The 17919-nt window shown below is 42.6% G+C and overlaps 1 long non-coding RNA gene across 8 annotated transcripts in view; it reads right to left on the bottom strand.

The window, feature by feature from the left end:
* LOC308617384 overlaps positions 1-17919 on the bottom strand; it is a 68302-nt gene that overhangs the window by 33977 nt on the left and 16406 nt on the right. The gene's annotated exons all lie outside the window — the stretch shown is intronic.

Raw genomic sequence — 17919 nt, 5'->3', positions numbered from 1 at the left:
CACACTCCGGAAGAGTCAGACGAAGATCTCGGTTGCTCCACACCCAAAATCCGGCGATTGTAGCATGATGCCAGGAGGTGGACTCCACAGAATCTTGCTGGCTGAACCATTCTGAAGACAGGGCAATGGTTTAACTGCCTAAGGCAGCGAATGCCTCTTCCTGCAGTGACCCTCCCCCCCCCCACTGCCCACTACCACAGATTAGAACCTGCGTCGTTCTGTCTGAGCCTTCCTCAGCCAGGAGCCTCCTTGCACACTCAATGGCCATAAGCCAGGAGCCTCAGAAAGTGAGGTTTGAAATGAGAGTCTGCCCTGAACATCCCAGGGCGGAAGCTGGCCTGGAAGAAAACCTGGCATTCCTCTGCTCAATCCTCACGGGCCCCTTTGTGAGCTGAAGAAAGTGAAGTCTGCACTCTGCGAGCCGAGGAGGATGCAGGAGCAGATACAGGGTGCAGAGAAGCCTTAGCAGTCTATCACATGGGCTCCTGCCCTGAGCCATTGTCAGCGGCCACCACCACAAACCAGGGGGGAGCTGGGCTTTTTGAAGCTGAAAGCAGCAATCTGTGGCTTCCCAAAGAGCCTCCTGCCTGGGGTCTCAGGAGGCAGGATAGAGAGGCCCAGGAAGCCCTGCTCCCTGAAGCAAGAACAGGATGGAGAATCAAGCAGCACGCACCTTGCCCCGAGGTTCACATGCTCCTTTATTGCCAGCCCTTTCTGTCCCCAGTGGGGTCCCTTACTGCTCAATAAAATGTTTTTCTGTAACAGATTTGTAGGGTCGCCAGTGCTCAGACTTAGATCACTACCCCTGTGCTAGGCACTCCTGCCACCCGGGAAAGGTTCCAAAGGTGGAACAGCTCCAGGGGGTGCCAGGGATCAGAGCAAAAACTTGAGAGGCTGGGGATGCAGGAGTTTGGGCACAGTCCCTAAATCATCTCAGTGGTTGAGCTTCTGTGAGAAGGCACATCCCCAGTGTGTGTGTGTGTGTGTGTGTGTGTTGGGGGGGAGGGGGTCCCTAGAGGAGGCAGCTAGCGGGAGGGCCTGAGGCTGGAAATGGGGAATGGCGTGCGGCCTCTGAGCAAGCACAGGCACTTAGCCCTTGAGGTTTCTGGGAAAGCTAGAGCCACAAGGGCCACGAGATAAGGCAAGTGTAGCAGCAGAACCCAGGTGCCAGGTCTTTCTTCAGAACCTACACTTCTTCACGAGGCCGGGCCTTCCACGCTGAGGTAGGAGGGATCCTGGCCAGAAGGTCAGCCAGCAGCTCTGGGACAAAGGTTGCTGCGGCGGGGGCTCTTCTGCCATGGAAGCGACTTCATTTCCTTCCACACAAATAGCCTACTGACTGAGTTCCTGCTCTGTTGAGTAAAAGGGTCGTTGACTCTCCCCAGGAGGTTGTTCAGTTCACATCCCAAAAGTCCCTCTATTCAGGCCCTGGGGAGGTGTAGCAACTCCTGAGGGCGCTCTCCTGAGGCTGGCTGACAGAAGTGGGGGAGGTTCCTGATAGTTCCCAGGTGCTGGTTCAAGTCCCCAGAGAATGGTCATGCAGGTTGGGGAGTCAAGTAGGAGGAGAGAGAAGGTTGGGGGCAGAGGGCCCCCTCCTGAATCCAGAGCTCACAAGGTTACCCCCCCCATTTCCAGAACATATCTCTTCCCCCACACCAGCCCCCATGGCCCAGTCCCGGGAAACCGGGAGCCCAGAGCACTTGTGGCCACAGAGACCCTCGCACGCAGCCCTCGGGGTGGGCGGGGCCGGCTGCAGGCAGATGGGGACGAGGTGTGCTCCCGGGAGGCCGCGGGCTGCAGGTGGCCTTCTGAGAGAAGCACCCCAGCTTGGACAGGAAGGTTAGAGGCGGGGGAGAGCAACCTAGGGCACCCCCTCGGAGCAGTGGGAGTGGGAAGAGGGGCGGGGGTGGAGGGAACCCACGATGGGAGGCGAGTGGGTTCTCAGCAGAGGCCAGCTTAGCCCGCGGGGGCTGCCTCTGAGCAGGGGGCGGGAGGGCAGTGCCGCCCTGTGGCTGCCGGGCTTCCCGGATCCGGATCGCGGGTCTCCGCACACGGGTCAGGGTCCTGTGACTCTGTATCCCCTCCCTCACCCCGCCCCCCTCGCGAGGCCGCGCCGCTGGGTGGCCTGTGTCGACGGGCAGAACCCCATCGCCCGCCCCTCTCAGACCCGCCTCTGCCCACCTGCCTTGCCCTGCACAGCTTGCGGCCCGGGGGCCTCGAAGGTCCCCGTGTATGCAGCCAGCGGCCTCTGCTGTGCCTGCTGCTCCTGCTGAGTCTGCTGCTGCGGCCGGTAACCCGCGTGCAGACCACGCCGGGCACCTCCAGCACCCCAAGTCTGCGGGAGCGCACACGGGCCCTGATGCGGGACTTCCCGCTTGTGGAAGGGTGGCTGCAGTGTGTGCGGGCTGCTGGGGGCCGGTGGGGGCCTAGCCTGGCCCTGGGCAGGGGAGGAGGTCTGGAGCATGCAGCGCTAGTGGGGAAGCTCCCTCACACCACCCCTGGATGTCCTCTCCATCATCTATGGATGCCCTTCCCCTTCTCTGTCATCCCCTCCCTGGCGAGAACCCCTCAGCCCAGGCCTCAGCTGCTCATAGTATAGTCTGTGTGACAGTGTGAGGTGGGGGACCCCCAGGCTGGCCCAGGCCAGGCAATGTGTCCTGCCTGATCCCAAGACCTAAGGAGCCCACCCATTTGCCTTGACCTCCCTCCAGCCACACCAACATGCCCCTGGTCCTGAGGCAGTTTTACCACAATGGGCTACAGCATGTTAATCTGCGCAATTTCAGCCATGGCTAGACCAGCTTGGACAGGCTGAAAGACAGTCTCGTGGGTGGCCAGGTACCAAAGGGACACACAAGGTGCCACCATGGCTGCTGGGGAATGTGGGGCACTTTGGGGGCCTCAGAGACCACAGGTTACTCACATTGGAACGAAGTTACCATAGTGACCTAGAAAGTGCCATGCCATGGATGCTGGGGGCTACAGGGGTCACAGTGAGCCCACCTGACGGGCTGCCAAGTACCACAGAAAAAGCAACGCATTACATGTGACTTCTGGGCACAGTGAGTGCTGTGCCAGCTGAGGAGGCTATGAGAAGCCCAAGGAGTTCCAAAGCCCAAACTAAGCCCCGGCTTCCCTCAGTTCTGGTCAGCCTACGTCCCATGCCAGACCCACGAACGGGATGCTGTGCACCTCACCATGGAACAAATTGACCTCATCCGCCTCATGTGTGCCTCCTATTCTGAGCTGGAGCTTGTGACCTCAGTTAAAGGTAGACGGGGGAGTTCCCTGGTAGTCTAGAGGTTAAGACAACACGCTTCCACTGCAGGGGGCTCGGGTTTGATCCCCGGTGGGGAAACTAAGAGCCCTCATGCTGCGCGGCATGGCCAAAAGAAGAGGTAAACAGACTGGTGGTGGTGGGTGTTAAGGACTTCAGTAAGCTACTCCTGCCTCTGAAAATGATCATCTGACCTACCTGCCCCCAGCTCTCAACAATACCCGGAAGTTGGCTTGCCTCACTGGTGTGGAGGGCGGCCACTCACTGGACAGTAGCCTCTCCATCCTGCGTACCTTCTATGCGCTGGGTGTGCGCTATGTGACACTCACCCACACCTGCTACATGCCCTGGTGAGCACCTGAATATATTCAGGAAAAAACGCATTCGCCCTTTTTGGCCAACCAAACAAGCGGGCAATGCAAATCAACACTGCAAAGAAGTCTCACTAGGCATTGGTCAAAAGGGCCATGCTGAAAAAGTGTAAAAACCAGAAACGCAGGACAAGTCAAGGAGAAAAGGGAGCTTTTTTACGCTGATGGGCGGGATGTAAATTGCCAACGGTCACTCTGGAGAAGTGTATGGTGTTTCCTAAAACATCTAAAAAACAGAGCTACAGAGCACAGGGCACTTCCACTCATGGGCTTATATCTTGAGAAAAACAAAAATCGACAGGACACAGGCACCCCAAATTTTAGGGCTGCTGTGTTCACAAAATCCTCGACTTGGGTACACCTTAAGTATCTCATGAAAGAGTAAAATGGATAAACAAGTTGTAGTACTTATGTACAATGGAATATCACTCAGCCATGAAATCAATGTCCTAAGGCTAGTAGCAGCATAATGAGTGGATTTAGGTACGATGATTCTAAGAGAAATACGTCACACAGATAAAGAAACTTATCATAGATATCAGTTATAGACGGAATGTAAAAATCGCTACATGAACTAAATTACAAAACAGAACAGAGTCACACATTTAGAAAACACACTTATGGCTGCTTAAGGGGAAAGGTGAGGTGGGGTGATGCATAAAACAATAGTTTGAAATTAGCACAGATACCGTTCCATCAACCAAATATGTAATAGAGAAGACCTACTCATTGCTCAGTGAACTGGACTCAACACACCTTATTCACCACAGAAGAATATATCTGCATAGTAAGAATCTTAAAAAGTATTTATTGATATTTCTCGGTAAGTGAATATAGTGGGTGTAAAGGGGCACAAACACAGCATTGAAAATCAGCTAAATCCCATTATAAATACAAATTACAAAAAAAAGCAAAGATAGTGAAAGAGAGAGAAATTCTTACAAAATTCGTTCAGTGGCTGTGATGCAACCTGGATTGACCACATCTAGACCCACAGCTGGAAGAGACATAAGGCTGGACACTCTTGGGGGCGACTGGATTGGTGATGTTGCGTGAGCAAATGCAGACCCTTTAAAGTAATACTGCGTGCTACCCATTCCATGGGTCAGAAATCTCCAGGTTCAAGGGAATCTTCCTACAGCTAAAACATGCATGGGAAACCCAGAGGATGGTACACCATATGATCGGGAAACGTTTCTAAAACGCACCTCATTTTTCATCTCGTGGTGCTCGGGTTCGCCATTCCAGCTGCTTTACCAACAATCTCCCCACTTGGAGAATCAGCACCTTTAACCTCCTGTTTCGTACAGTTTGCAATTTGTCCAGAGGTTGAACGGGTAGAGGGGGAACCAATGAGAGATCAGCTCTAGGTGTTTGGACAGACACATGTCACTCTAATTTCCAATCAGGAAGAAGAATTAACCAAAGGCTCTGCCTGCCCCCCGGAACCAGAATAGGGCCTGAAGCAATCCTGCGGTTTGGAGGCCAGCTCCCAAAAAGGCGAGTTGAAAAATGGATCTCAGAGGCACTAAAATTCACAAACCTGCAGGATAATAAATGATAACTTTCGTACCTTATTGAGGTAAGGCAACGAAGAGGATTTGAAAACAAGGCAGAATTGCAGGAAACTGTTTTCAAGAGGTAGATCGGAGTCACCTTTAAAGCACATGAAAAGCGGCAGAACTTCGACAATGATGCAGTTGGCCAAAAAGGGCGTACGTTTTTTTTTTCCTGAATGTATTCAGGAAAAAACGCATAGGCCCTTTTTGGCCAACCAAGCAAGTGGGCAATGCAAATCAGCACTACAAATAAGTCTCACTTCGCATCATTCAAAAGGGGTTTTACTATGTTTGAAATTCCAATATTTTAGCCTGACACGTTTTTGGATTTAAAAATATATATATTTTAAATGAGACAAAAAATCTTTTTTATGACCCAAAAGGACAGCAATAGTTTTATATTTTTATCTATTTCACTTGCACACCAAAGTCTCATGGGGTTATGTAAAGCAGTCCTGTTGGATGCTGTGCATGGTGCAAATATGGATTAAAGCTTTGGAATCTTAAGCTTCACTCACCTGAAACTTTTAAATTAGGATGCAAGCAATCCTTTCCAACATGTGAACAGAGAACGACACTGTCTTTATTTTATTTGTCAGGTAATTAATCTGTCTTTTGCCCCAAGGAGAGAAACACCTGGCACTTCTATCAATGTGTTGTACAAAAATCTTTGAACACAGAGTGCAAGCAGAGGCTGATACAAGATGTGAAAGAAAAAAAAAAAGAGAGAGAGACCCCTGTGGCATTTTCTCCTAACTTATTGCAATCTCCCATTTAAAATGTGGGAATAATCAATCTTCTGAGGAAAAAGGCCCAAGGAAGCTTTTTGCTTTTGTGGAATAATGCAATGCCTAAAGATTTCATGAGGCAAGAAGAATTAATGAGAATGACCGTGAGAAATCAAGAAAAGTCAGATCCATGGATGAAGTGATGTTTACCTCTGTGAATCAATGAGAAGTAGGAGCAAATGAAAAGAAAGCTGAATACAACATTTTCTGAATAAATGTAACCTTTCAGCTGTCATAGACAAATTAATGCTCACTATGATACAACATATTTAGTTCAGAAAGTTAACTTAAATTTAAAGCTTATCAATTAGATTTATTGAAGAAATGAAAACATATTTGTGGTTTAGAATATATAATGTGTTCTGCAACAGATAAGAAGATTACATAAATAAATAGAAATAAGACTAAATAGAGGAAAATAACAAATTAGATGTTATTAACATTAAAAACTGACACTCATCTAAATAAAGAGGAGAGACAGAAAGACAGAAGAACTTATATCAAGTATATATTTAAAACTCCTAAATAAGAAGTCTTCAGATGTTAAAAAAAAAAAGTCTTCAATAAGAAGATAATGTAATAGCAAAGATGGGAAAAATATACCAAAAGATATTTCAAGAAAGAGAGTACAGAACGTTAAGTAAACATATCAAAAGATGCTTGGCTTCTTAGTAGTCAATTAAATGCAAAAAAGTCATACCTGGAATTATCACTCCCCAACCAGAAAGTTCAAATGAAAATGACAGGTATTATCAAGTTTGACAAGAATGTGTGTAATCCTTGAATCTCATTCACTGCTGCTGAGGATGAAAAATCATACAAATGTTTTGAAAATATTTAGAAATATCTAAAAAGATAAACAGATGAAAGCCATGAGTCAAAAATTTTACTACTACATGTATATTGAACAATAATTTATACACATACCACCAAAGCTCAAGTTCTAGTATGTATATACCAGTGCAATTCTCAATAGACCCAAACTGAAAATCACTCATATTGTAATACATTTTGGAAAAAAATAATTAATAGTTAAATATTTACACTATGGAATCCTATGCAACAGTGCCAGTGCATGACAACAACAACAGGCAACCATATAGGCGTATTCATAAACAACATAAAATAAAAAAGCCCAATCCAAAAGTGATTTTACTGTGCCATTACATTTATATAAAATACAAAATACAGGTAAAGTGATCTTTTTGTTAGATACCAGAACAATATTAAACCTTAAGGGGAGTCACTAGAATTGGACAAGGGGGGCTCTGAGTATCTGGCAATTTTCTGTGTCTGTATCTAGAAGCTATGTATAGAGTGTATGCAGATTCTGAATTTTCTGAAATTTGTCATTTCCTTACAAACCATGAATATTTTTAGTTGTTTTTTATACATAACAAAAAGTAAAATAAAAACATTGTGATTACTTCTTAAAAGTAAGGTGAAAATTTCAGATTAATAAATAAGACATACTTCTTCATATATCATCCTCAAAGAGGAGGGGTAGAAAGGAGTATTATTTTTTTTATTTAATATAGAACAGTTAAGATAGAAAATAATGAAAACAGACTAGGTTTAAAAAAGAGCACACTGGACTTCCCTGGTAGCTCAGTGGGTAAGAATTTGCCTGCCAATGCAGGGGACAGGGGTTCAATCCCTGGTCTGGGAAGATCCCACAGGCTGTAGAGCAACTAAGCCTGTGTGCCACGACTACTTGGCCTGCATTCTAGAGCCTGCAAGCAACAACTACTGAGCCTGCGTGACACAGCTACTGAAGTCCATGCACCTAGAGCCCATACTCCACAAGAAGGGAAACCACAGCAAGGAGAAACCCATGCACCACAATGATGAGTAGCCCCTGCTCGACACAACTAGAGAAACCCTGTGCAGCATTGAAGACCCAACACAACCATAAATAAATAAAATTAAGTACTGTGACTTGTGAGATGACTCACTCATGTGGCTGTAAGTAAGAGGCCTCAGCTCCTTGCCACATGAATCTCTCCTTAGGGCTGCTTGAGTGTCCTCATTACATGGCAGCTGGCTTACCCTAGGATGAGTGATCTAGCAGAAACCAAAGCAGAAGCTCCAATATCTTTTATACCTTTGGAAGCTGCACTTTGTCATTTCTGCAATGTCTTATTAGTTAAAACATCAGCCCTTTTCAACTGTGAGGAGGCACACAGGTGCATGATGACTGGGAGATAATTAGGGTATGATTAGGGCCTTCTTGGAGGCTGGCTACCAAGGTGGCTGTCTCACCGAACACTGAAATTTGTTTTCTTCACTGATGGAGAGAAAATGGTGAGTGAATCTCATTGGTGTTCTTTGAGATGTACCAAAGCTAGATCTTGCTCTCACCCCCAGCTGTGTGGCTGAGAGGGTCTTGGTGCTCCAGCCAGGTGTCAGGCCTGTGCCTCTGAGTTGGGAGAGCAGAGTTCAGAATATTGGTCTACCAGAGACCTTGGGCACCTTGTAATATCAAAACGGCGAAAGCCTCCCAGAGATATCCGTCTCAATGCTAAGACCCAGCTCCACTCAAAGACCAGTAAGATCCCGTGCTGGACATCCAATGCCAAACAACTAGCAAGACAGGAATGCAGGCCCACCAATTATCAGAGAGGCTGCCTAAAATCATAATAGGTCACAGACACCCCAAAACACAACACCGGATGCGGACCTGCCCAACAGAAAGACAAGATCCAGACAAACCCACCAGAACACAGGCACCAGTCCTCTCCACCAGAAAGCATACACAACCCACTGAACCAAACTTAGCCACTGGGGGCAGACACCAAAAACAACAGGAACTACGAATCTTCAGCCTGCGTAAAGGAGACCCCAAACACCGTCCACAAAGCCAAATGAGGAGACAGAGAAACACAGAGCAGATGAAGGAACAAGGTAAAAACCCACCAGGCCAAACAAATGTAGAGGAAATAGGCAGTCTACCTGAAAAAGAATTCAGAGTAATGATACTAAATATGATCCCAAATCTTGGAACTGGAATGGAGAATATACAAGACATGTTTAACAAGGACCTAGAAGAACTAAAGAGCAAACAAACAATGATGAACAACACAGTAAATGGAATTAAAAATTTTCTAGAAGGAAACAATAGCAGAATAACTGAGGCAGAAGAATGGATAAATGACCTGGAAGATAAAATAGTGGAAATAACTACCACAGAGCAGAATAAAGAAAAAAGAATGAAAAGAATTGAGGACAATCTGAGACACTTCTGGGACAATGTTGAACACACCAACATTCGAATATAGGGGTCACAGAAGTAGAAGAGAAAAAGAAAGAGACAGAGAAAATATTTGAAGAGATTATAGTTGAAAACTTCGCTAATATGTGAAAGGAAATTGTTAATCAAGTCCAGGAAGTGCAGAGAGTCCCATACAAGATACACCCAAGGAGAAACATGCCAAAACATATATTAATCAAACTATCAAAAATTAAATGCAAAGAAATAATATTAAAAGCAGCAAGGGAAAAACAACAAATAACATACAAGGGAATCCCCATAAGGTTAACAGCTGATCTTTCAGCAGAAACTCTGCAAGCCAGAAGGGACAGGCAGGACATACTTAAAGTGAAGAAAGGGGAAAAGCTACAACCAAGATTACTCTACCCAGCAAGGATCTCATTCAGATGCAACAGAGAAATTAAAACCTTTACAGACAAGTAAAATCTAAGAGAATGCAGCACCACCAAACCAGCTTTACAACAAATGCTAAAGGAACTTCTCTAGGCAGGAAACACAAGAGAAGGAAAAGACGTACAATAACAAACCCAAAACAATTAAGAAAATGGTAATAAGAACATACATATCAATAATTACCTTAAATGTAAATGGATTAAATGCTCCAACCAAAAGACATAGACTGGCTGAATGGACCTGAAAACACGACCGGTATATATGCGGTCTACAAGAGACCCACTTCAGACCTAGGGACACATACAGACTGAAAGTGAGGGGATGGAATAAAATATTCCATGCAAATGGAAATCAGAAGAAAGCTAGAGTAGCAATTTTCATATCAGAAAAAAGAGACTTTAAAATAAAGACTATTACAGGAGACAAAGAAGGACACTACATAATCATCAAGGGATCAACCTAAGAAGAAGACATAACAATTGTACATATTTATGCACCCAATATAGGAGCACCTCCATACATAAGGAAAAGGCTAACAGCCATAAAAGGGGAAATCGAAGGTAACACAATCGTAGTAGGGGACTTTAACACCCCTCTTTCACCAATGAACAGATCATCCAAAATGAAAATAAATAAGGAAACACAAACTTTAAATGATACATTAAACAAGATGGACTTAATTGATATTTATAGGACATTCCATCCAAAAACAACAGAATACACTCTTTCTCAAGTGTTTGAGGAACATTCTTCAGGATAGATCATATCTTGGGTCACAAATCAAGCATTGGTAAATTTAAGAAAATTGAAATTGTATCATGTATCTTTTCCGACAATGCTATCAGAATAGATATCAATTACAGGAAAAAATCTGTAAAAGAATACAACCACATGGACACTAAACAATACACTACTTTATAACCAAGAGATCACTGAAGAAATCAAAGAGGAAATTAAAAAATACCTAGAAACAAATGGCAATGAAAACATGATGACCCCAAACCTATGGGATGCAGCAAAAGCAGTTCTAAGAGGGAAGTTTATAGCAATACAATCCTGCCTCATGAAACAAGAAACATCTCAAATAAACAAGCTAAACTTACACGTAAAGCAATTAGAGAAAGAAAAAAAAAAAAACCCAAAGTCAGCAGAGGAAAGAAATCATAACGGTCAGATCAGAAATAAATGAAAAAGAAATGAAGGAGACAGCAAAGATCAAAAAAACTAAAAGCTGATTCTTTGAGAAGATAAACAAAAGTGATAAAACCATTAGCCAGAGTCATCAAGAAAAAAAGGGAGAAGACTCAAATCAATAAAATTACAAATGAAAAAGGAGAAGTAACAACTGACACTGCAGAAATACAAAGGATTATGAGAGGTTACTGCAAGCAACTATATGCCAGTAAAATGGACAACCTGGAAGAAATGGACAAATTCTTAGAAAAGCACAAACTTCCAAGACTGAACCAGGAAGAAATAGAAACTATAAACAAACCAATCCGAAGCACTGAAATTGAGACTGTCATTAAAATCTTCCAACAAACAAAAGCCCAGGACCAGATGGCTCCAAAGGCAAATTCTATCAAATATTTAGAGAAGAGTTAACACCTAACCTTCTCAAACTCTTCCAAAATATAGCAGAGGGAGGAACACTCCCAAACTTATTCTATGAGACCACCATCTCCCTGATACCAAAGCCAGAAAAAGATGTCACAAATAATGAAAACTACAGGCCAATATTACTGATGAACATACATGCAAAAATTCTCAGCAAAATACTAGCAAAAAGAATCCAACAGCACATTAAAAGGATCATACACCATAATCAAGCTGGGTTTATCCCAGTGATGCAAGGATTCTTCAATACATGCAAATCAATGTGATACACCATATTAAAAAACCTGAAGGATAAAAACCATATGATCATCTCAATACATGCAGAAAATGCTTTCAACAATATTAAACAGCCATTTATGATAAACCTCTAGAAAGTAGGCATAGAGGGAACTTTCCTCAACATAGTAAAGGCCATATATGACAAACCCACAGTCATCATTGTTCTCAATGGTGAAAAAGTGAAGCCATTTCCACTAAGATCAGGAACAAGACAACGTTGCCCACTCTCACCACTATTATTCAACACACTTTTGGAATTTTTACCTACAACAATCAGATAAGAAAAAGAAATAAAAGGAATCCAACTTGGAAAAGAAGAAGTTAAGCTGTCACTGTTTGCCACTAGATGACATGATACTATATATAGAGAATCCTAAAGGTGCTACCAGAAACCTACTAGAGTTAATCAATGAAGTTTGTAAGGCTGCAGGATACAAAATTAATGTACAGATATCCCTTTCATTCCCATACACTAAAGATGAAAAGTCTGAAAGAGAAATTAAGGAAACACTCCCATTTACCCATGCAACAAAAGGAATAAAATACCTAGGAATAAACCTACCTAAGGAGACAAAAGACTTTTACTCAGAAAACTATAAGACACTGATGAAACAAATCAAAGATGACACAAACAGGTGGAGAGATATACCATGTTCTTGGATTGGAAGAATCAACACTGTGAAATGACTATACTACACAAAGCAATCTACAGATTCAATGCAATCCCTATCAAAATACCAATGGCATTTTTCAGAAAACTACCACAAAATATTTCCCAATTTGTATGGAAACACAAAAGACCCCGAACAGCCAAAGCAATCTTGAGAAGAAAAACAGAGCTGGAGTAATCAGAATCCCTGACTTCAGACTATACTACAAAGCTACAGTAATCAACACAGTATGGTACTGGCACAAAAACAGAAATATATATCAATGGAACAGGAGAGAAAGCCCAGAGATAAACCCAGACACATATGGTCACCTTATTTTTGATAAAGGATGCAAGAATATAGAATGGAGAAATCACGGCCTCTTCAATAAGTGGTGCTGGGAAAACTAGACAGCTACAGGTAAAAGAATTAAATTAAAAGACTCCCTTACACCATACACAAAAATAAACTCAAAATGGATAAAAGACTTAATGTAAAGCCAGACACTATAAAATTCTTAGAAGAAAACATAGGCAGAACACTCTATGACATCAATCACAGCAAGATCCTTTTTGACCCACCTCCTAGAGAAATGGAAATAAAAATAAAAATAAAAACATGGGACCTAATGAGACTTAAAAGCTTTTGCACAGCAAAGGAAAATGTAAACAAGATGAAAAGACAACCCCCAGAATGGGAGAAAATATTTGCCAATGAAGCAACTGACAAAGGATTAATCTCCAAAATTTACAAGCACCCCCTGCAGCTCAATATCAAAGAAACAAACAAGCCAATCCAAAATGGGCAGAAGACCTATTAGACATTTCTCCAAAGAAGATATACACATTGCCAGGAAACACATGAAAGAATGCTCAACATCACTGATCATTAGAGAATTGCAAATCAAAATTACAATGAGGTATCATCCCACACAGGTAAGAAGGGCCATCATTCAAAAAATCTACAAACAATAAATGCTGCAGAGGTGTGGAGAAAAGGGAACCCTCTTGCACCATTGGTGGGAATGTAAATTGATACACAGACACTATGGAGAACAGTATGGAGGTTCCTTAAAAAACTAAAAATAGAGCTACCATATGACACAGCAATCCCACTACTGGGCATATACCTGGAGAACACCATAATTCAAAAAGAATCATGTTCCACAATGTTCATTGCAACTCTATTTGCAATAGCCAGGACATGGAAGCAACCTAAGTGTCCATCAACTGATGAATGGATAAAAAAGATTTTGCACATCTTCAATATAAAATGGAATATTATCAGCCATAAAAATAAATGAAATTGAGTTATTTATAGTGAGGCGGATGGACCTAGAGTCTGTCATACAGAGTGAAGTAAGTCAGAAAGACAAAAACAAATACTGTATGCTAACACATATATATGGAATCTAAAAAAAGAAAAAAAAATGGTTGGGAAGAAACTACGGGCAGGACAGGAATACAGACGCAGACGTAGAGAATGGACTTGAGGACATGGGGAGGGGGAAGGGTAAGCCGGGACGAAGTAAGAGAGTGGCATTAACTTATATATACTACCAAATGTAAAATAGATAGCTAGTAGGAAACAGCTGCATAGCATGGGGAGATCAGCTCAGTGCTTTGTGACCACTTAGAGGGGTGGGAAACGGAGGGTGGGAGGGAGATGCAAGAGGGAGGAGAAATCGGGATATATTTATATGTATAGCTGATTCACTTTGTTATACAGCAGAAACTAACACACCATTGTAAAGCAATTATAGTCCAATAAAGATGCTAAAAATAAATAAATAAATAAATAATTTATACCTCCCCCAAATTAAGTCTCTTTAAAAATAAATAAATAGGGCTTCCCTGGTGGCGCAGTGGTTGAGAGTCCGCCTGCCGATGCAGGGGACGCGGGTTCGTGCCCCGGCCTGGGAAGATCCCACATGCCACGGAGCGGCTAGGCCCGTGAGCCATGGCTGCTGAGCCTGCACGTCTGGAGCCTGTGCTCTGCAACGGGAGAGGCTACAACATTGAGAAGCCCGCGTACCGCAAAAAACAAACAAACAAACAAACAAACAAATAAATAAAAAAGGGTACTCAATAACATGGTAACTCTAAACCTAAGTATTTTCAATACTACAGCAAAGGTAAATGGATTAATGTCTCCTATTAAAGTGTAATTTTTTATATTATGTGCAACTAAAATTTTTCCCAATATACAGGTAAAATAAAATAATTACTTTAGAAAGGTGAAAACATTCCATGTATTTAAAAACAGTAAAACGATAAGCATATGATATGCATCTTAGATAAAGTAGTGTTTAATTTCAGAACAATTTGTCAATATTGTAACTAGTACTATTATCCCAATTTCTTAAAAATATTTCAATACTTTTTCTATTTGAAAAAATACTTTAATATTTTTTTCTTTGCTCTTTTGTGGTCTAATACATGGTAAGTATTTAGCTGCTAACATAACTTTAAAATATTTGTTTTTTACAGCCAAACAAAACTGAATCAAGAAGAAATAGATAACTTGAACAGACTGATCACTACAAGCAAAATAGAAACTGTAATTTACAAAAACTCCCTACCCACAAAAATCCAGGATCAGATGGTTTCACAGGCAAATTCTACCAAATATACAAAGCAAAACTTACACTGATTCTTCTCAAACTCTTCGAAAAGATTGAAGATTAAGGAATACATCCAATGACATTCTATGAAGCCACCATCACTCTGATATCAAAACCAGATGGGGGGGGGACTTCCCTGGTGGCACAGTGGTTAAGAATCCATCTGCCAATGCAGGGGACATAGTTTCAAGCCCTGGTCCGGGAAGATCTCACATGCCGTGGAGCAACTAAGCCTGTGTGCCACAACTACTGAGCCTGTGCTCTAAAGCCCACGAGCCACAACTACTGAGCCTGATAGCCACAACTACTGAAGCCCACGCACCTAGAGCCCATGCTCTGCAAAAAAGAAGCCAGTGCAGTGAACAGCCCGCACACCACAACGAAGAGTAACCCATACTCGCCACAACTAGAGAGAGCCCGTTCACAGCAACAAACACCCAATGCATCCAAAAATAAATAAATAAATAAATTTACTGAAAAATAAAAAAACACAGATGGGGACTTTTCTGGTGGTCCTGCAGTTAAGATTTTGCCTTCCAGTGCAGGGGGTGTGGGTTCAATGCCTAGTGGTGGAGCTAAGATCCCACATGCCTCACAAATAAGAAACCAAAACATAAAACAGAAGCAATACTGTAACAAATTCAATAAAGACTTAAAAAAAAACAACACAGAGAAAGACACTAGCAAAAAAGAAAATTGCAGGCCAATATCTCTGATAAATATGGATGCAAAAATTCTCAACTGAATATTAGAAAACCGAATCTGACAACACATAAGAGGATCATACACCATGATCGAATCTGATTCACCCCCGTGTCACAAAGTTGTTTCAACATATGCAAATCAATCAACATGATACACTCCATCAACAAAGGAAAAACACAAAACAAATGATCATCTCAATAGCTGCCGAAAAAGCATTTGAGAAACTTCAACATCCATTCATGATAAAAAACGCTTACTAAAATGGGTATAAAGGAAACATCTCAACATAATAAAAGCTATTTATGACAAACCCACAGCCAATATAATATTCAATGCTCATGACAAAATATCAAAGAAGCACGGAAAAGTGATGGAGGAGATGGAGAAACTTCTCAGTGTGCAGGTGCAGGATCAATATCAGCGCTAAATCCTGCTCAGCTTATGGTGATTCAAGAGAAAGCTAAAAGCCTTTATGAAGACTTGAAGAAGAAACACGGGAAAGAATCAGAGGGCATATTTTTTAATGCCAGCCATGGCTGTTTTCATCGGTTCAAGGGTAGAGCCAACCTCAACAAGGTAAAAGTAAGTGGAGAGGCAGCAGGTGCAGATAGGGTAGCTGTCCAGGAACTTCCTGAAACACTTTGAGAAATTATTGATAATGGTGTGCATTTACCCAACCAGGTGTTTAATGTAGATGAGACACAACTGTACTGGAAGAGGATGCCAGACCGAAGTTACATCAGTAAGAAGGAAAAGTTGATGCCGGGCTGTAAAGCAGAAACAGATAGGCTAACTGTTGTTTGGTGGCAATTCTTCCAGTGATATGAAGCTGAAGCCTCTCTTAGTTCATCATTCAGAGAACCCAAGAACCCTTAAAAACATAGCCAATGACTCTCTTCCTATTGTGTGGAAGTGTAACCCCAAATCCTGGATTACACAGGCCACGTTCCAGGATTGGTTTTGCCAACACTTTATCCCAGATGTAGAGAAATATTGCTCGGAGAAGGACGTCCCAGAAAAACATTCTTTTGCTGCTTGACAATGCTCTGGGCCACCCCCCTTTCATGGATGACTTTTCCCAACGTCAAAGTAGTGCATCTGTCACCGAATACTGCATTGCTCATCCATCCTATGGACCAGGAAGTTATAGCGACTTTCAAGAAATATTATTTATGTCACACTTTTTGTCAGGCAGTAAAGGTAAGTGAGAAATCAGGAAGAACCTAGGGACAATTTTGGAAGGACTATAACATCTACAAGGCCATAAAAAACATTGACTTTGCATGGTGTGAGTGTATGTTGGTCACCATGAATGGGGTTTGGAAGAACCTTTGCCCACAGTTTGTTCATGATGTTTGTGGACTTGAGAAGGCAGATCAGAAGTCTGAAAAGGTCTTCAGCAACGTAGTGACCCTCAGCGAGAAGCTGGAGCTAGATCTGCAAGAGGACGGTTTCATTGAACTCCTTGCTGTGCAACATGAGGAGCTTACTGATGGAATTGGAGGCGCAGAGAAAGGATGAAGAGGGACAGGAGGAAGAAGAAGTAACTGAAGAACTGAAGAGATTCACGACACAGAAAATGCCAAGGGCATCTTCTAAATTGGAGGAGGCACTGTTAGTTTCTGAGGCACAGGGCTCGAACCTACAATGGTACCCAAAGGTGGCAGCAGCCATTCAGAAGGCAAACCAGTGCTACCGTGTCATCATCTATGATGAGAAGAAACGAGCTACAACCCAGACATCAATGGATCAGTTTTTCAAGAGGGTAGATAGAATTAAATCCAGCAAGGAACCAGAACCTGTGTCATCAATGTCAGGTATGAGTGAAATTGGAGCTTGACCCCTGTCTCCCACTGCTGATAACCCTTCACCTCTACCATCTCCCACCTCCTCCCCCTCCTCCAATCAGTAACTCTTCTCGCCTGTTCCCTCGATGCCAGCCCCAGTATCCCAGCTGTTGTACTGTATTACTGTACTTTTCAAGTCACTGTACTGTAAGACTAAAAATGTCTTCTTTGTTTTTGTGTTTGTTTCTTATATACTGTTTGTGTGAAAAGTATTATAAACCCATTATGGTACAATACCATATAGCCGACTGTGTAACCTGGGTACCTCGGCTAACTTTGTTGGACTTACAAACAAATTGGACTTACAAACGCACTCTTGGAACAGAACTTGTTCATACGTAGCGGACTTACAGTAAAAGCAAAAAAGAAACAGGAACTAATCAAACTTATAAGCTTTTGCACAGCAAAGGAAACCATAATCAAAATGAAAATACAACCTATGGGCTGGGAGAAAATATTAGCAAATGATGAGACTGACAATGGCTTAATTTACAAACTATACAAACAGCTCCTACAACTCAATAACAATATAACAAATA

This window comes from Mesoplodon bidens (assembly GCF_964165515.1).
Source record: "Mesoplodon bidens genome assembly, chromosome: 5".
In the NCBI taxonomy this organism is placed as follows: Eukaryota; Metazoa; Chordata; class Mammalia; order Artiodactyla; family Ziphiidae; genus Mesoplodon; species Mesoplodon bidens.
Note: the sequence above shows the minus strand (reverse complement) of the source record. Positions and strands in the feature narration are given on the sequence as shown.